The sequence below is a fragment of the Oncorhynchus masou genome, chromosome 9, assembly GCF_036934945.1.
Source record: "Oncorhynchus masou masou isolate Uvic2021 chromosome 9, UVic_Omas_1.1, whole genome shotgun sequence".
Classification (NCBI taxonomy): Eukaryota; Metazoa; Chordata; class Actinopteri; order Salmoniformes; family Salmonidae; genus Oncorhynchus; species Oncorhynchus masou.
The window spans coordinates 53,303,440-53,324,304 of record NC_088220.1 but is presented as its reverse complement, the minus strand read 5'-3'; positions in this window follow the sequence as shown (position 1 = coordinate 53,324,304).

The following is a 20,865-nucleotide window of genomic DNA, read 5'->3' as shown; positions in this document are numbered from 1 at the left end:
TATCCTTCTCAAAAGGCCAACATTTTTTCCTGTCAAGTTTGGGCACCATCAGGGGTCACACTGGATAACTTTTCAAAACTCAGTCCCAACATTGCCACACATTTATTAACCTCATGCAATAAATCCTTCCCTGTGGTTGTGCTCGTTATTGACTGCACTGAAGCAAGCTCCTCTGTAATTTCAACGTCTGGGGTTATGCCTCGTAAGAACATCAACAACTGCGCCGTGTCTGGTGTGTCACTGCTCTCATCCAGGGCCAAGGAGAAACAGGTGAAATCCCTTCCCTTGTCTTTCAACTGTTGTTGCACATGCTCTGCGAGATCCTCAACACGCCGTGTCACTGTTCGTCTTGACAGTGAAACATGTTCAAACAGCTCTTCCTTGTAGTAGCAAAGTATTGCTGAAGAGTCAAATAAACATTTTTCAATGAATTCGCCTTCAGGGAATGGCAGTACATAGCGTGGGACAGTACATAGCTAGCTCTCACAATTCCATCGTTTGCTGAATGCAGTTTTGTGAAATGTCCTTGCTGCTTTTGCAACTGAGAAAGCAACTCTTTCGATGCACTTGCCCTCTGCTCAGAAGACATTCCTATATTTCTCTACATGCTTCGTCTGGAAGTATCGGAACAAGTTGTCGTCCTTCAAGACAGCGATGTTCTCTTTGCTCACTAAGCACACAGCTTTCCCTGATACCTCAATGAAGAAATATTTTGTCCACTCTTGCTGGAACACCCTACATTCATTGTCTACTTTCCTTTTATTTTAAATATTTGAAAAACATTTTTTTTTACACAATTTCTAGCGAGCTACTATTTGTAACTGTGATGTGTGTGTCAGCCTGTCAGTCACTGTCTGTCCTCGTGCAGTTGTTATTTATGTGCTTTCAAAATAAATGTCCCACAAGCGGTGGGAGTTAATTCATTACACAAAGACGAGAATTCATTGGGCTTTAATTTCAAAAACAAATAGGTTTTTCAGAACTTTACTATCGCAAATTCTATATGCGATCTGAGCATGATTCCGCAGGCCGCATACGGCCCCCGGGCCGGACTTTGCCCAGGCCTGGTTTAGAGGGTATGACAGATGGCAATCCCATGTCACTAGAGGTCGTACCCACCGGCATGGTCATGGGAAGCTCAAACATCACATTGGCAGTCCACCAACCCATACTCCACATTGTTCATGTTATGGTAAGAAGCACTTCTTTCAACTGAAAAAATGCCCTGACTCATGTAATTGTCCTGCAAATGGTTTACTTTCTGTTTGGGCCTCTCACTGACCAATTAATTGAACATGTGTTGTGTACAATTCCTCTGTCCAGTGTCTGTGTTCTTTTGCCCATCTTAATATTTTATTTTTATTGGCCAGTCTGAGATATAGCTTTTTCTTTGCAACTCTGCCTAGAAGGCCAGCATCCCGGAGTCGCCTCTTCACTGTTGACATTGAGACTGTTTTTTTTGCAGGTACTATTTGATGAAGCTGCCAGTTGAGGACTTGTGAGGTGTCTGTTTCTCAAACTAGACACTCTAATGTACTTGTCCTCTTGCTCAGTTGTGGACCGGGACCTCCCACTCCTTCTATTCTGGTTAGAGCCAGCTTGCTCTGTTCTGTGAAGGGAGTAGTACACAGCATTGTACGAGATCTTCAGTTTCTTTGCAATTTCTCACATGGAATAGCCTTCATTTCTCAAAACAAGAATGGACTGCTTCAGAACAAGAATAGACTGATGCATTGGGCAGACCACCCTACCCTCTGGAGAGCCCTGCGGTTGCGGGTGGTGCAGGTGATACAGCCCAACAGGATGCTTTCAATTTTGCATCTGTAGAAATTTGTGATGGTCTTAGGGGCCAAGTAAAATTTGATCAGCCTCCTGAGGTTGAAGAGGTGCTGTTGACCACATTATATGTGTGGGTGGACCATTACAGTTTGTCAGTGATGTGTACGCCGATGAGCTTGAAGCTTTCCACCTTCTCCACTGTGGTCCCATCGATGTGGATAGGGACGTGCTCGCTCTGCTGTTTCCTGAAGTCGTACGATAAGCTCCTTCATTTTTCTGACATTGAGGAATAAGTTATTTTCCTGGCACCACTCCACCAGCGGCCTCACCTCCTCCCTATAGGCTGTGTCGTCATTGTTGGTAATCAGGCCTACTACTGTTGTGTCATCTGCAAACTTGATGATTAGGTTGCAGGCGTGCATGGCCACACAGTTATGGGTGAACAGGGAGTACAGGAAGGGGCTGAGCATGCAGCCTTGTGGGGCCCGTGTGTTGAGGATCAGCGAAGTGGAGGTGTTGCTTCCTACCTTCACCAATTGAGGGCAACCTGTCAGGAAGTCCAAGACCCAGTTGCACAGAGTGGGATTCATACCCAGGGCCCCAAGCTTAATGATGAGCTTGGAGGGTACTATGGTATTGAAGGCTGAGCTAAAGTCAATGAACAGCATTCTGATGTAGGTATTCCTCTTATCCAGATGGGATAGTGCAGTGTGCATTGCGATGGCGATTGCATTATCTGTGGATGTGTAACCTTTAATTAAACTTATTTGTCTGTGGATCTATTGGGGCGGTAAGCAAATTAATCCTTAACTAGCCTCTCAAAGCGCTTCATGATGGCAGAAATGAGTGCTACGGGACGATAGTAATTTAGTTAAATTACTTTTGTTCCTGTACCCAAGAAAGCAATGGTGGAAATCTTGACAGCAGACTGGGATAGGGAGAGATTGAATATGTCCGTAAACACTCCAGTTAGCTGGCCTGCGCATGCTCTAAGGACACGGCTAGGGATGCCTTTTTGGCTGGCAGCCTTGCGAGGGTTAACATGCTTAAATGTCTTAAATGCTCATGTCGGCCATGGAGCACGAGAGACCACAGTCCTTAGGAGCAGGCCGCGTAGGTGGCACCGTGTTACCCTCAAAGCGGGCGAAGAAGATGTTTAGCTTGTCTGGAAGCATGAAGACAGTGTCCCTGACGTGGCTGGTTTTCCCTTTGTAATCCATGATTGTCTGTAGACCCTGCCACATTCGTCTAGTATCTGAGCTGTTGAATTGCGGCTCCACTTTGTCTCTGTACTGACTTTTTGCATGTTTGATTGCCATACGGAGGGAATAACTACACTGTTTGTATTCAACCATATTCTCAGTCACCTTCCCAAGGTTAAATGCAGTTCTCGCTTTCAGTTTTGCACGCATGCTGCCATCTGTCCATGGTTTCTGGTTTTGGTAGGTTTGTATACTACAAAGCAGGATCAATGAGTTAACCAGTTAACTTTGATAAACAACCAGAAATTACAGTTCATTTTCCTGTTCATTATGAAAGCTAAACATGGTTACGTGGGTTTGGTTGTTGAGTCAATTAGACCATGCCCATTACAAGCGCATCATTCAAAAAATGAAAACGTTATTTCAGAATATTCAGGCAAGTTAGCTGGCTAACTCCTTGATCTTGCTTGGTATTATACCCCTCGGGTATCTTAATTTCATCGCCCTGTTGTCAGAGAGAATGTTCTTAGGAAATGCAAACTTATTCAAGTTTTTTTTAAAGCTTCTAAATTTTGTAATTTACCATAAAAAAAATGGCAGACTAAATTTGCCCTAACAAAAATGTTATCAACCCCTACAAAAATGTCCAATAATTACAAGCCACATAATAATTTACATTTCCTGTTGCCGCAGGATTATATTCCTACTGTGAGAATCTGATCAAATTAAGATAGCACACCTGTGCTGGTAGGGATCTGCTCTGACTCCAGCACACCTGTCTTGCCCACACAGAGACACACAGGCACAGGCACAGACAGACAGACAGACAGACAGACACGGGGAGAGAGCACTGGGGGAGAGGAAGCAGGTCAAGGAGATACAGGATGAGCACAAGAGGGCATGGCAGGAGCAGATGTAACAGTAGATGCCTCTGTTGAATGTTTGACAAGAACATGTGGTAGCTAACTAGCTTGTTAAGTGTTTACAAACACATTAGTGAATGAGATAGAAAGCTAAACAGCTAGCTAGCTGTGGCTAGCCAAAAAGGACTCGCTGGATGCCCTAAAAGTGTTCTTACACTATGATTTTGAACATTCAAAGCAACTGGGAAACATCCATGACAGGTATTGTTTTCACCCTAGCTTGCTACATAAGTTCTGAGTGATAGGAACCACAAGCACCACCACCAAACAACTTATACCACTGCGCACTCACGCGACATTACTATGAAAACTAGTGTAGCCATGTCAGCAAATGACTGTGACACAAATCCCATTTGGTCACTTGTAACTTTAGGTTTGGACAGTCACTATTCCAAAATGGATTTGAAAAACAAAACTGATTTGAACATTAAGGCCTATAGTATGAACAAAACTTTAGAAAAATAATCATAATGACGGATTTGATAAATATTCACTGTGTACCAATGACGGCATCGTTGCTCTCTTTACCGCATGTATTGAAAGTTCCACAATGTTCTACAGTACAAATTCATTTTCAACTCATCTTCTGGGGTGAGAACATACAGATATTACACTTTTTGTCTCACCATAATCATTTCTAAAGCCAGAAGATCTTGTTAATAACTATTTTGTCTGCGCATTGCTTGTTATTAGTCCTCATTATGGAACGCTGACTCATGGCAAGATGAAACGATACTGATTCATCAACAGGTCAGCCACTGTCTTTGAAATCGGCTATTAATGTGTTACTCGGCTTTAAAGCTTCTGGAGCAGACTGTGTATAATGAAGCACCTCTCTTTTGCACTCATGTTCCAGTCGCTATCTAAAAATCAAGCCAGCGCAGACCACTTGAGAGTTGTGATGTATTCAAATGTCACAGATGAGCAGAAACTCCTAAAAGCCCACAGACATCTTGAATAGCCATTAGAATATATTTGAGACGTGCAAGTCGGCATTAAATACAAAGTTGAGATGAACTACTGTCCATGTATGAATCTACTGCTAATTTCTGCACATGTATCAAGGAAAAAGGACTTTATATATAATATAATGAAACCAAATGGAGTTTTTCACTGTGGCACCGTACACACTCAGCTTGTTCAACTGATGTACCACGTATTTGACACAATGGTTGTGATGCAACTGCTTTTTTCTAATGGAGAGTTAGTCCACACAAACATTTTTACAATTGTGCTGTGTCTCCAGAACTCTTCTGTAATATTGTTTCTGCAGAAAAACTATGTAGTATCACAACCGTTGTGCCAAATGCATTGTACATCAGATGTACAACTTGAGTGGGTATGGGCCTTATGCTGGGCTGCCTGTGCGGTTGGTTGATGTAACATTCATTTGTATGTCGGCATTATAGGGAGGTTGTTTGGCTGCCTTACTCTGAGTAGAAACCTAGAAACCCGTCTGGGCATTACAATCAATCACAGTTTCCAAATCAAAAACATGAACTCATCCGTCTCCTGCTCGTAATCGTATAATCAAATCACTGAAAAATCATTTTTGTTGTTGTTGTTGTCAAGTCGATGTCATTGTGCATGTTTTATACCCTTTCTCTTCTGAGAGACAAGGCATTCATGGGCCTGAAATTTTAAAATCAGCCAGAAGGTAGCTTCTCTTTTATTTCACTAACTACTGTTGCGCCTGCTGTAATGGTGATTCTTTTTCTCTCTCAAGACTTCCTGGTTGTTAATAGTTCATTTGACATTTTAGTAGTTTAGCAGATGTTCTTATCCAGAGCGACGTACAATTGGTGGATTCATTTACATTTACATTACATTTAAGTCATTTAGCAGACGCTCTTATCCAGAGCGACTTACAAATTGGTGAATTCACCTTCTGACATCCAGTGGAACAGCCACTTTACAATAGTGCATCTAAATCATTAAGGGGGGGGGTGAGAAGGATTACTTATCCTATCCTAGGTATTCCTTGAAGAGGTGGGGTTTCAGGTGTCTCCGGAAGGTGGTGATTGACTCCGCTGTCCTGGCGTCGTGAGGGAGTTTGTTCCACCATTGGGGGCCAGAGCAGCGAACAGTTTTGACTGGGCTGAGCGGGAACTGTACTTCCTCAGTGGTAGGGAGGCGAGCAGGCCAGAGGTGGATGAACGCAGTGCCCTTGTTTGGGTGTAGGGCCTGATCAGAGCCTGGAGGTACTGCGGTGCCGTTCCCCTCACAGCTCCGTAGGCAAGCACCATGGTCTTGTAGCGGATGCGAGCTTTAACTGGAAGCCAGTGGAGAGAGCGGAGGAGGAGAGGGGTGACGTGAGAGAACTTGGGAAGGTTGAACACCAGACGGGCTGCGGCGTTCTGGATGAGTTGTAGGGGTTTAATGGCACAGGCAGGGAGCCCAGCCAACAGCGAGTTGCAGTAATCCAGACGGGAGATGACAAGTGCCTGGATTAGGACCTGCGCCGCTTCCTGTGTGAGGCAGGGTCGTACTCTGCGGATGTTGTAGAGCATGAACCTACAGGAACGGGCCACCGCCATGATGTTGGTTGAGAACGACAGGGTGTTGTCCAGGATCACGCCAAGGTTCTTAGCGCTCTGGGAGGAGGACACAATGGAGTTGTCAACCGTGATGGCGAGATCATGGAACGGGCAGTCCTTCCCCGGGAGGAAGAGCAGCTCCGTCTTGCCGAGGTTCAGCTTGAGGTGGTGATCCGTCATCCACACTGATATGTCTGCCAGACATGCAGAGATGCGATTCGCCACCTGGTCATCAGAAGGGGGAAAGGAGAAGATTAATTGTGTGTCGTCTGCATAGCAATGATAGGAGAGACCATGTGAGGTTATGACAGAGCCAAGTGACTTGGTGTATAGCGAGAATAGGAGAGGGCCTAGAACAGAGCCCTGGGGGACACCAGTGGTGAGAGCGCGTGGCGAGGAGACAGATTCTCGCCACGCCACCTGGTAGGAGCGACCTGTCAGGTAGGACACAATCCAAGCGTGGGCCGCGCCGGAGATGCCCAACTCGGAGAGGGTGGAGAGGAGGATCTGATGGTTCACAGTATCGAAGGCAGCCGATAGGTCTAGAAGGATGAGAGCAGAGGAGAGAGAGTTAGCTTTAGCAGTGCGGAGTGCCTCCGTGATACAGAGAAGAGCAGTCTCAGTTGAATGACTAGTCTTGAAACCTGACTGATTTGGATCAAGAAGGTCATTCTGAGAGAGATAGCGGGAGAGCTGGCCAAGGACGGCACGTTCAAGAGTTTTAGAGAGAAAAGAAGGGATACTGGTCTGTAGTTGTTGACATCGGAGGGATCGAGTGTAGGTTTTTTCAGAAGGGGTGCAACTCTCGCTCTCTTGAAGACGGAAGGGACGTAGCCAGCGGTCAGGGATGAGTTGATGAGCGAGGTGAGGTAAGGGAGAAGGTCTCCGGAAATGGTCTGGAGAAGAGAGGAGGGGATAGGGTCAAGCGGGCAGGTTGTTGGGCGGCCGGCCGTCACAAGAAGCGAGATTTCATCTGGAGAGAGAGGGGAGAAAGAGGTCAGAGCACAGGGTAGGGCAGTGTGAGCAGAACCAGCGGTGTCGTTTGACTTAGCAAACGAGGATCGGATGTTGTCGACCTTCTTTTCAAAATGGTTGACGAAGTCATCTGCAGAGAGGGAGGAGGGGGGAGGGGGAGGAGGATTCAGGAGGGAGGAGAAGGTGGCAAAGAGCTTCCTAGGGTTAGAGGCAGATGCTTGGAATTTAGAGTGGTAGAAAGTGGCTTTAGCAGCAGAGACAGAGGAGGAAAATGTAGAGAGGAGGGAGTGAAAGGATGCCAGGTCCGCAGGGAGGCGAGTTTTCCTCCATTTCCGCTCGGCTGCCCGGAGCTCTGTTCTGTGAGCTCGCAATGAGTCATCGAGCCACGGAGCGGGAGGGGAGGACCGAGCCGGCCTGGAGGATAGGGGACATAGAGAGTCAAAGGATGCAGAAAGGGAAGAGAGGAGGGTTGAGGAGGCAGAATCAGGAGATAGGTTGGAGAAGGTATGAGCAGAGGGAAGAGATGATAGGATGGAAGAGGAGAGAGTAGCGGGGGAGAGAGAGTGAAGGTTGGGACGGCGCGATACCATCCGAGTAGGGGCAGTGTGGGAAGTGTTGGATGAGAGCGAGAGGGAAAAGGATACAAGGTAGTGGTCGGAGACTTGGAGGGGAGTTGCAATGAGGTTAGTGGAAGAACAGCATCTAGTAAAGATGAGGTCGAGCGTATTGCCTGCCTTGTGAGTAGGAGGGGAAGGTGAGAGGGTGAGGTCAAAAGAGGAGAGGAGTGGAAAGAAGGAGGCAGAGAGGAATGAGTCAAAGGTAGACGTGGGGAGGTTAAAGTCACCCAGGACTGTGAGAGGTGAGCCGTCCTCAGGAAAGGAGCTTATCAAGGCATCAAGCTCATTGATGAACTCTCCGAGGGAACCTGGAGGGCGATAAATGATGAGGATGTTAAGCTTGAAAGGGCTGGTAACTGTGACAGCATGGAATTCAAAGGAGGCGATAGGCAGATGGGTAAGGGGAGAGAGAGAGAATGACCACTTGGGAGAGATGAGGATCCCAGTGCCACCACCCCGCTGACCAGAAGCTCTCGGGGTGTGCGAGAACACGTGGGCGGACGAAGAGAGAGCAGTAGGAGTAGCAGTGTTATCTGTGGTGATCCATGTTTCCGTCAGTGCCAAGAAGTCGAGGGACTGGAGGGGGGCATAGGCTGAGATGAACTCTGCCTTGTTGGCCGCAGATCGGCAGTTCCAGAGGCTACCGGAGACCTGGAACTCCACGTGGGTCGTGCGCGCTGGGACCACCAGATTAGGGTGGCCGCGGCCACGCGGTGTGGAGCGTTTGTATGGTCTGTGCAGAGAGGAGAGAACAGGGATAGATAGACACATAGTTGACAGGCTACAGAAGAGGCTACGCTAATGCAAAGGAGATTGGAATGACAAGTGGACTACACGTCTCGAATGTTCAGAAAGTTAAGCTTACGTAGCAAGAATCTTATTGACTAAAATGATTGAAATGATACAGTACTGCTGGAGTAGGCTAACTGGCAGTGGCTGCGTTGTTGACTTTGTAGGCTAGCTGGTAGTGGCTGCGATGTTGACACTACACTAATCAAGTCGTTCCGTCGAGTGTAATAGTTTCTACAGTGCTGCTATTCGGGGCTAGCTGGCTAGCTAGCAGGTTGATTGCGTTACGTTACCTTAAAAGAACGACAATAGCTGGCTAGCTAACCTAGAAAATCGCTCTAGGCTACACAATTGTCTTAGATACAAAGACGGCTATGTAGCTAGCTAGCTACGATCAAACAAATCAAACCGTTGTACTGTAATAGTTTCTACAGTGCTGCTATTCGGGGGCTAGCTGGCTAGCTACGTTAAAAGAACGACAATAGCTGGCCAGCTAACCTAGAAAATCGCTCTAGACTACACAATTGTCTTAGATACAAAGACGGCTATGTAGCTGGCTAGCTACGATCAAACAAATCAAACCGTTGTACTGTAATGAAGTGAAATGAAAATGTGATACTACCTGTGGAGCGACGCGGAATGTTGACCGGGTAGTTGAAGTTCAATTCGGTAGAGGTTGGCTAGCTGTTGGCTAGCTAGCTAGCAGCATCTCCTACGTTAAGGACGACAAATAGCTGGCTAGCTAACCTCGGTAAATTAAGATAATCACTCTAAGTCTACACACTCTAAACTACACAATTATCTTGGAAACGAAGACAGCGAAGACAACTATGTAGCTAGCTGACACTACGCTAATCGAGTCGTTCAGTTGAGTGTAATAGTTTCTACAGTGCTGGTGGACAGTGGATGTTAGCTAGCTGCTTAGCTAGCTGCTGGGCAGATAGCAGTGTAGACTACGTTAGGACGACGAAATACGATAATTATGCAATTATCTTTGATACAGAGACGGCTATGTAGCTAGCTAAGAAGAAATTGCTAAGATTAGACAAATCAAACCGTTGTACTATAATGAAATGTAATGAAAAGTTATACTACCTGCGGACCGAAGTGTAGATGCGACCGCTCGCTCCAACCCGGAATTCATCTTAAGATAGCTAGGTGAGACAATCGTAGAAAGTACATTTCCCTCAACAACAATCAGCAAAGCCAGTGCTATTAGGACAAGACATACTCCTTTTTTTGCCAACTCAAGGGAAAGCTCACCTAAAGACTTCAATGATGTCGCTTTCTTTAAATCCCACTCTTTTTTGTTTCATCATCTTTCCTCCACTATCAATGAAAAATAGATTTCCTCTTTTAAAGATGGCTGTCTTCCACTTCCTGTTAGCAATTAAAGATTCAGATTGGAGGTGCAGGACCTCATGTAAACAATGCTTGTGAATTGATATTAAATCACTTTATTCATTGTGTCAGTCAGACTTAGAAGGCAACATAAAATGCTTCAGCTCGATGCCCTGAAAGTAGGCTTCAGCCGCCTTTTGGTTTGGCTTTGGCTGTAAGTCTCTTGTCTAGCTGGTGGATCTCTAGATCCTCCTCTTCGTCATTGTACAGCTCGACTTTGATTTACATACCGCGATTTACATACCGCGATTTACATACCGCGTCTGTGAAATGCATTGCTAATATAGCAATCTCATCAATAAACACAAGTCATCTTTAAATTGTATCACAAAGATTGAACAAATGTTCCTTGGGAACTTTTAAAGCCTGAGAAACACATGACCTAGATTTATACTTATACATTCAGCATATGTGCTGACCCTGACAATGTGTAATTTACGACAAAAGTGGAGACTCTGCATCTTCATCTCGGAGATGCACAGTAGTTAGAGCATAACACTAATGAGTGTTGAAACTCCAGTTTCAATTGAAACTCTTGATAAATCATTCCTTTGTCTATTTTCAGTGAAACTACCCCGTGGGCTCGGTCACATGGCCCCCACAGTTGATTATTTCCGACTCTGTTGAGAGCATTTGATTAATGAGTGTTTTGCTCTTGTTATACTTGGACACTTTGCACCACTTCGCCTCTGGTCACAGCAACGGTACAATGCAGCAGCTCCAACAGTTTCACACAGCTCTCCAGAGGGCTGAGGCTCAGTCAATGCCCCAATACACAGAGAACACTATTAGGCGGCCATTTCGGCTCCCTGTTTCAATTGAAGTCACAGAGCTGTGCTTCCTGTCACCGAGCTTTAGACTATAGGGATTTGTCTGCTCTTCTCCCGCCTGGACTGAGAAGCAATCAGGCTAAGGGGAAGAAACAAGCCAGAGAGGGAGGGAGAATTACAAGTTAGTTCAAGAAGAGTAATTACAAAACGCTCTTTCTGCTCCACTGATTTTTCACTACAGAATAGTGTTACGTTTCGCTGAATAATTGCAGCTAGAATCCATATTCATAAAGCAGGCACAAGGTAATGAAGAATTGATCAACTGTGAGTTAAAGAGTAGACTGTGATGTCTCTTTCCAGGATCCTCGGAATGCATATATTGCATACTGTATATAAAAGCATGGTTCTCCCAATGCTGCCTTCAAAGAAAACCCTTGAGAACGGATTCGGGAAGGTGGAAATTTGATGCGAGTTCCTATTTCACAGTAGGGCTGTTTGAAATATATACAGTGCCTTGCGAAAGTATTCGGCCCCCTTGAACTTTGCGACCTTTTGGCACATTTCAGGCTTCAAACATAAAGATATAAAACTGTATTTTTTTGTGAAGAATCAACAACAAGTGGGACACAATCATGAAGTGGAATGACATTTATTGGATATTTCAAACTCTTTTAACAAATCAAAAACTGAAAAATTGGGCGTGTAAAATTATTCAGCCCCCTTAAGTTAATACTTTCTAGCGCCACCTTTTGCTGCGATTACAGCTGTAAGTGGATGTCTCTATCAGTTTTGCACATCGAGAGACTGAAGTTTTTTTCCCCATTTCCATCCTTGCAAAACAGCTCGAGCTCAGTGAGGTTGGATGGAGAGCATTTGTGAACAGCAGTTTTCAGTTCTTTCCACAGATTCTCTATTGGATTCAGGTCTGGACTTTGACTTGGCCATTCTAACACCTGGATATGTTTCTTTTTGAACCATTCCATTGTAGATTTTGCTTTATGTTTTGGATCATTGTCTTGTTGGAAGACAAATCTCCGTCCCAGTCTCAGGTCTTTTGCAGACTCCATCAGGTTTTCTTCCAGAATGGTCCTGTATTTGGCTCCATCCATCTTCCCATCAATTTTAACCATCTTCCCTGTCCCTGCTGAAGACAAGCAGGCCCAAACCATGATGCTGCCACCACCATGTTTGACAGTGGGTATGGTGTGATCAGGGTGATGAGCTGTGTTGCTTTTACGCCAAACATAACGTTTTGCATTGTTGCCAAAAAGTTCAATTTTGGTTTCATCTGACCAGAGCACCTTCTTCCACATGTTTGGTGTGTCTCCCAGGTGGCGTGTGGCAAACTTTAAACAACACTTTTTATGGATATCTTTAAGAAATGGCTTTCTTCTTGCCACTCTTCCATAAAGGCCAGATTTGTGCAATATACGACTGATTGTTGTCCTATGGACAGAGTCTCCCACCTCAGCTGTAGATCTCTGCAGTTCATCCAGAGTGATCACGGGCCTCTTGGCTGCATCTCTGATCAGTCTTCTCCTTGTATGAGTTGAAAGTTTAGAGGGACGGCCAGGTCTTGGTAGATTTGCAGTGGTCTGATACTCCTTCCATGTCAATATTATTGCTTGCACAGTGCTCCTTGGGATGTTTAAAGCTTGGGAAATCTTTTTGTATCCAAATCCGGCTTTAAACTTCTTCACAACAGTATCTCGGACCTGCCTGGTGTTTTCCTTGTTCTTCATGATGCTGTCTGCGCTTTTAACGGACCTCTGAGACTATCACAGTGCAGGTGCATTTATACGGAGACTTGATTACACACAGGTGGATTGTATTTATCATCATTAGTCATTTAGGTCAACATTGGATCATTCAGAGATCCTCACTGAACTTCTGGAGAGAGTTTGCTGCACTGAAAGTAAAGGGGCTGAATAATTTTGCACGCCCATTTTTTTAGTTTTTGATTTGTTAAAAAAGTTTGAAATATCCAATAAATGTTGTTCCACTTCATGATTGTGTCCCACTTGTTGCTGATTCACAAAAAAATACAGTCTTATATCTTTATGTTTGAAGCCTGAAATGTGGCAAAAGGTCGCAAAGTTCAAGGGGGCCGAATACTTTCGCAAGGCACTGTATTTAAATACACGCACACTACATTACATTAAATTACATTAAACATTTGCAGTAAGGAACACTGACTGCTCAGACTGGTGTTGCAAATGGATTTGCTTATTTGAATGTTCATAACCTTGAAAGAAACTGTTGTTTTTTTAAACCCACCCCACTATTTGCAATTATGAGTCCATTTCCGACTAGCGTTTTCATTGACAGCACAGTCGAACATGAAGAAGACAAAAAAGAAAACCCATTAGAACGTAAGCTGCAGATGACTTCATAGGGCAATGACTGAACAGTCAGAATTAGAAGGGAAACCTAATTGTGTATTAAGATGATATTTGGATGGTGCAACACACTTGTTAACGTAAAAGCACCAAATACGTACACTACTGTTCAAAAGTTTGGGGTCACTTAGAAATGTCCTTGTTTTTGAAAGTAAATAAAACATTTAGTCCATTAAAATAACATCAAATTGATCAGAAATACAGTGTAGACATTGTTAATGTTGTATTGCAGCTGGAAGGGGCTGCTTTTTAATGGAAAATCTACAGAGGCCCATTATCAGCAACCATCACTCCTGTGATTCCAATGGCACATTGTGTTAGCTAATCCAAGTGCATTTTAAAAGGCTAATTGATCATTAGAAAACACTTTTGAAATTTTTAGAACAGCTGAAAACTGTTGTTCTGATTAAAGAAGCAATAAAACTGGCCTTCTTTAGACTAGTTGAGTATCTGGTGCATCAGCACTTGTAGATTCGAATATAGGCTCAAAATAGCCAGAAACAAAGAACTTCCTTCTGAAAGTTCTTCTGAAATTGCCAAGAAACTGAAGATCTCGTGCAGCGCTGTGTACTACTCCTTTCACAGAACAGCGCAAACTGTCTCTAAACAGAATAGAAAGAGTGGGAGGCCCCCGTGCACAAATGAGCAAGAGGACAAGTACATTAGAGTGTCTAGTTTGAGAAACAGACACCTCACAAGTCCTCAACTGGCAGCTTCATTGAATAGTACCTGCAAAACAACAGTCTCAACGTGAACAGTGAAGAGGCAACTCCAGGATGCTGGCCTTCTAGGCAGAGTTCCTCTGTCTAGTGTCTGTGCTATTTTGCCCATCTTAATCTTTTATTTTTATTGGCCAGTCTGAGATATGGCTTTTTCTTTGCAACTCTGCCTAGAAGGCCAGCATCTCGGAGTCGCCTCTTCACTGTTGACGTTGAGACTGGTGTTTTGTGGTTACTATTTAATGAAGCTGCCAGAAGGCGCTCACTGTGTACGCCAGATGGCCGTCCATAAGACGGGGAGGAGGGGTGGGCCTGGAAACAGGAGACAAAGGACAGTGAGACAAGGGCTTAATCCTGGACACATTAAAAGTGGGATCTATACGGAGGGTACGTGGCAACAGAAGATGAACAGCAGTGGGACTAAGATCTTTAGAGATGGGTAAAGGACCAACAAAGCGGGGATAAAGTTGGGTTGGATTACACCCAGAGGGGCCGGTCCCACGTAGATAGCCATAACCTCTGTCTGAGACAATAGCGGGGAGCCGGAGTCCGGTGGCGGTCCGCTTGTCAACGATACCTGAAGGTGGCCTTAAGAGCAGACCGAGCTCTCTTCCAGGTACTCCGACAGCGACAGACAAACATTTGGGCCAAGGGTATGTTGACTTCTTCTTACTCTGGGAAGAGCGGATGCTGATATCCCATGAGAACTCGAAGGGCGAAAACCCAATGGCCCGAGCAGGGAAGAGTGTTCCGGGCGTACTCCACGTGCCGGCTCCAGGTGGTGGGGTTGGTTGAGACGAGGCACCTAAGCGAGTCCTAAGGGAGTTTATGGATTTGGGAAACATGCTGCACCATGAGCTGGGCCGTCTCCTTGGCTGAAAGTAACTTGGGGAGAAGGATAGAATGGGCGGCTTTAGAGAACCTATCCACTACTGTCAGGATAGTGGTGTTGCCATCAGACGGAGGAAGCCCAGTGACAAAATCCAAGGATATATGGGACCAAGGGCGATGAGGAACATGGGGTGGCTGAAGGAAGCCAGCCGAAGCATGCCACAGAGTCGTGTTCTGAGCACATACAGTGCATGCAGCGACAAAGGCTGAGACGTCAGGAACCCTAGTGGGCCTCCAGAAGCGTTGTCGGAGGAAGGCCAGGGTTCGACGGGAGCCGGGATTGCAGGTGAGCTAGGAGGAATGAGCCCATTCCAGGACCTGAACTCGGACTTAATCAGCGGCAAATATTCAGTTAGCCAGGCCCCCCCAGGGTCTGACTGGGAACGTTGTGCCTTGCTATCCAGGCTCTCGATTCCACAGACAACTGGAGCTGCCAGACATGAGGTAGGGCGGATGGTATTAGAGTCAGGCGGTGTGGCAGCGGAGCGATACAGGTGAGAGAGGGTGTCCAGCATAACATTCTTGGACCTTGGGCAGTAGGAAATGGTAAAGTTGAACCTGGTGAATAACAGGGCCCAACGGGTCTGCCTATAATTAAGGTGTTTGGCGGTGTGGGGATATTCTAGATTCTTATGATCAGTCCACACAAAAAAATGGATGTTCCGCCGCTTCCAGCCAGTGCCTCCATTCCTCCAACACCATCTTGACTGCGAGAAGTTCCCAATTTCCTACATCATAGTTTCTCTCAGCGGGGTTGAGACGATGGGACAGGAAGGCACAGGGATGCAGCATTTGGTCCTGGGCAAACCGCTGGGACAGGTTGGCCCCCACTCCAACATCAGAAGCGTCAACCTCAACCACGAACTGACGGGACGGATCCGGATGGATGAGGGTGGGGGTTGTAGTAAAATTATGCTTGAGGTCCAAAAACGGCCTGTCAACAGCTGGGGACCATGTGAACGGCACCTTGGAAGAAGTGAGTGCAGAGAAGAGAGCCTCCAGGGTGCTGTAGCCCTGAATTAAATCGGCTGTAGAAATGAGCAAATCCCAAGAGGCCAATCCACCACCGCTCTCACCTTTTCAGGATCCATCTGAACATTCCCTTCAGTGATGACGTATCCCAGAAAGGAGATAGTGGAGCGGTGGAATTTGCACTTCTCAGCTTTCACGAACAACTGGTTCTCTAGGAGGCACTGAAGGACTTGGTGAAAATGGAGGATGTGTCCTTGAGCAGAATGGGAGCAGAACGGGAGAAAACAAGGATGTCGTCGAGGTAGACAAACACAAATCTATTCAACATGTCACTGAGCACACCGTTGACCAGGACCTGGAACACTGCGTGAGCGTTGGTGAGTCCAAACGGCATGACCATGTACTAATAGTATCCCCTAGCTGTGTTGAAGGCCATCTTCCACTCGTCTCCTTTGCGTATTTGAACTAGGTGATAGGCATTCCAATGGTCCAACTTGAAAAAGATGGTAGCCCCCTGGAGAGGTTCGAGAGCCGAGAAGAGGAGTGGTAAAGGGTAAGGATTCTTCACCGTGATGTCTTGAGGCCCGATAGTCGCTACATGGACGCAGGGTCTTGTCATTTTTTTCTACAAAGAAAAACCCTGCGCCAGCAGGGGAGGAGGAAGGACAGATGCTCCCAGCAGCTCCTCCATGGCCTTGGTCTCAGGGCCAGACAGGGAATATAGCCACCCACAAGGCGGTGTTGTACCCGAGGGGAGATCAATAGTGCAATTGTAGTGATAATGTGGAGAGAAAGTAGGTTGTGCGAATCTTGCTGAAAACCTCCAAGAGGTCCTGGTATTCTACAGGAATAGCAGAGAAATCTGAGGCTTTACCAAAGCCTGCGGGTGGACGTCTTGGGGCACTGTGAGTGGCAAAGTGGGCTCCAACCCAGGATAGAACAAGTGGTCCAGTCATTCACAGGGTTGTGCCTCTGGAGCCATGAAAATCCCAAAACAGGAATATTGGGAGATTCAATGAGAAGAAGCTATATGAACTCACTGTGATTGCCTGACAAATGCAGGTTAATGGGCACCGTACTATGAGTGACACCGCCTATGGTGCGTCTGTCCAGTGCTCTGGCATCCCTGGGAATGGAGAGGTGTTGTGTGGAGATACCAAACTCCGATACCAGCACAGCGTCCATAAAACTGAATCTGGTCTTTTGCTGGACAGGTAGATTTGTAATGCCCTGTAGCACCACAATATAGGCAACTGTTGAAGTTAAGCCTCTGTAGTCGTTCCTGAGGCAATAATCTAGCTCTGCCCCGTTGCGTAAGCACTGTAGAAAACAAATCACTCTTCGGGGGCAAGCCGGCAGCCGTGGACAAATGAGTGGGGCCGAAAACAGACCTCTCCCTCCTGCGCTCCCATAGATGTCCATCAATCCTTATGGTTAAGGCTATGAGGGAGTTGAGATCCAGGGGTAACTCCCGAGCAGAAAGCTAGTCTTTAATCTCCTCGGATAATCCATGAAGAAAGATATCGAACAGAGACACTGGGTTCTAGGTACTCACAACGTGTGAAAGTCTACTGTGTAGTCTGTCACACTACGGGGTTGTTGACGTAATTAAAGTAGCTTTCGTAACCTTCCTCACTTCCGCCATGAAATCCTCCAAACGAAGGAAAATGACGGACTGTTGTTGCCAAACTGCCGTAGCCCAGGAGAGAGCCCTACCAGACATGAGCATTATAAGATACACTATTCTCGAATGGTCCGAAGGGGCTGCAGCTCAAAGATGAAGGAGCACTGGGAAAGAAACACCTGGCAGGTTCCAGGGTCCACAACATAATGCTCAGGACGAGGTAAGCGGAGTTCCTTCCACAAGCTTCCCACAATTAGGGTGAATTTTGGCCCATTCCTCCTGGCAGAGCTGGTGTAACTGAATCAGGTTTGTAGGATTCCTTGCTCGCACATGCTTTTTCAGTTCTGCCCACAAATGCTCTATAGCATTGAGGTCAGGGCTTTGTGATGGCCAGTCCAATACCTTGACTTTGTTGTCCTTAAGCCGTTTTGCCACAACTTTGGATGTATGCTTGGGGTCATTGTCCATTTGGAAGACCCATTTGCGACCAAGCTTTAACTTCCTGACTGATGTCTTGAGATGTTGCTTCAATATATCCATATAATTTTCCTACCTCATGAGACCATCTATTTTGTGAAGTGCACCAGTCTCTCCTGCAGCAAAGGACCCCCACAACATGATGCTGCCACCCCCGTGCTTCACGGTTGGGATGGTGTTCTTCGGCTTGCAGGCCTCCCCCTTTTCCTCCAAACATAACGATGGTTATTATGGCCAAACAGTTCTATTTTTGTTTCATCAGACCAGAAAAAGTTCAATCGTTGTCCCCATGTGCAGTTGCACAATCGTAGTCGGGCTTTCTTATGGCGGTTATGGAGCAGTGGCTTCTTCCTTGCTGAGCGGCCATTCAGGTTATGCCGATATATGGGACTCGTTTTAATATGGAAATAGATACTTTTACACCTGTTTCCACCAGCATCTTCACACTTTTCGCACCAAAGTACGTTCATCTCTTAGAGACAGAACGCGTCACTTTCCTGAGAGGTATGACAGGTGCGTGGTCCCTTGGTGTTTATACTTGCGTACTATTGTTTGTACAGATGAACGTGGTACCTTCAGGTGTTTGGAAATTGCTCCCAAGGATGAACCAGACTTGTGGAGGTCTACAATTTATTTAGGTCTTGGCTGATTTCTTTTGATTTTCCCATGATGTCAAGCAAAGAGGCACTGAGTCTGAAGATAGGCCTTGAAATACATCCACAGGTACACCTCCAATTGACTCAAAATATGTCAATTAGCCTATCAGAAGCTTCTAAAGCCATAACATAATTTTCTGGAATTTTCCAAGCTGTTTAAATTAAAGGCACAGTCAACTTAGTGTATGTAAATGTCTGACCCACTGGAATTGTGATACAGTGAATTACAAGTGAAATAATCTGTCTGTAAACAATTGTTGGAAAAATGACAACGTAGATGTCCTAACCGACTTGCCAAAACTAGTTTGTTAACAAGAAATTTGTGGAGTGGTTGAAAAATGATTTTTAATGACTCCAACCTAAGTGTTTGTAAACTTCAGACTTCAACTGTATATATATGCGACATGAAGTGTCGACATTATAGACATTATGGGCAGTATGTGGATAGAGTATTTAGTATATCTGTAGAATACGTAGGTTAGAATATTGTGTGTGTGCGTGTGTGTATACAGCAATAGTTGAATAGGGCGGCATTGGCTAGAATACAGTATATGCACATTATTATTAGAAATGACAGTATGTATACATTATTAAAGTGATCAGTGATTCCATGTCTATGTATATTGGGGAGCAGCCACTAAGTTGTAGGGTTGAGTAACCGGGTGGTAGCGGGCTAATGACAGTGAGTAAGTTCAGGGCAGGTTACTGGGTGGATGCCGGTTATTTAACAGCCTGATGGTCTTGATTTAGAAGCAGTTTTTCAGTGCAGTGTATGATATGCCATTTTGAATGTCTGAGTCTGTACTTTTATAAACTGTAAAGAACAGTTTTTGTTCAAAAAAATTACAATAACCTTAGGATCTTGTAACTAGTCACATTTGTATACAACATTGTATTATCACATATTATGATATGCCAGCTGGCACTTATACTGAAGAAATATATTTTTCACCCAAGCAAACAATTTATACTTTGTATGCACCTTACTGTTTAATGTATGTGGGTTGCATCATGGGTTGATGAGGTATTCAGAGAGTGCATTCTTATATGGCAATTTCATTTAGAGGCCAATTATTTGGCCCCTGCATCACCAAGCACCGGGCAGCAGTCTTCCTCTGCATCCCCAAGTCATGAATAACAAAAGCCTAAATAGGGCCATAGCCAGCCAGCCAGCCAGCCAGCCAGGAGAATAAAAATGGAGGCTATTACATGCTGGGTGTTCTGTAGATACACCACTGCTGCTAGCAGAAATTCGGATTTGGGCATGTAATGGATGTTCAAGTGCTTCCCTGAGAGAACCACAGTGTATTCAAATTGAAATGCGAGGCCCTTTGATGGTCTCAATTTGCTCACCTCGTCCCTGGTTACCCATTTGTTTTTGAGATCATGTGATGGATGAAGGTGAGGTGTGTCACTTTGGGGGTAGTGTTTGGGAAAGTTATTCTAATGTTATTCAAATATTGGTGAAAGTTATACTAGAATTAACATTTGGCAAAACGGATTAAAGAGATTTTCCATTTGTTCAGCCATCGCTTTCCAATGCCCTCAGGATGGATGACATTTACATTTAACCCAAATCAAACATAAACACAACTTTTCTCTTTGAGAAAGAAATACATAGAAAATCTATTCAATAGGGCCTTTAGTTCTGAGTTCTGAGAATGTCGTCTAAACGTTCATTCAACGTGAGGAAAGGTTCTAGATCAACATTGATAAGCAAAACATACTTTGAGCCTTTTGAAAATATCAAGAAAGTCTGTCATTTACTTGTAAATCCTGAGCTATATATTTAAATATGATATGATACACTGAGACCTGTAAAAAAAGGGTCTTATCCAGCCAATGTAGAAAAGCCCCATATGCAGTGTCCCATCAGTCTCATTTACAGCAGCAGCAAGGCCACATTTATGTCATCTCATGTAAAACTCTGTATGTCCATGGCCAGGCATAAAATACAGGCCATGCTCTGACAGTTTAATAAAGTTAAAAGGTTTCTGCAGTGATCAACAGTGGCAGGTGCTTAAATTATACTCCAGATTGTCATTCCTGGCTGTAAGTACATTTATAAGGGTGAAGAAGAAGAGAGCAGGTAGATCAGGGAGGATAAAAACACAGCCATAACCAACCCTTTAAG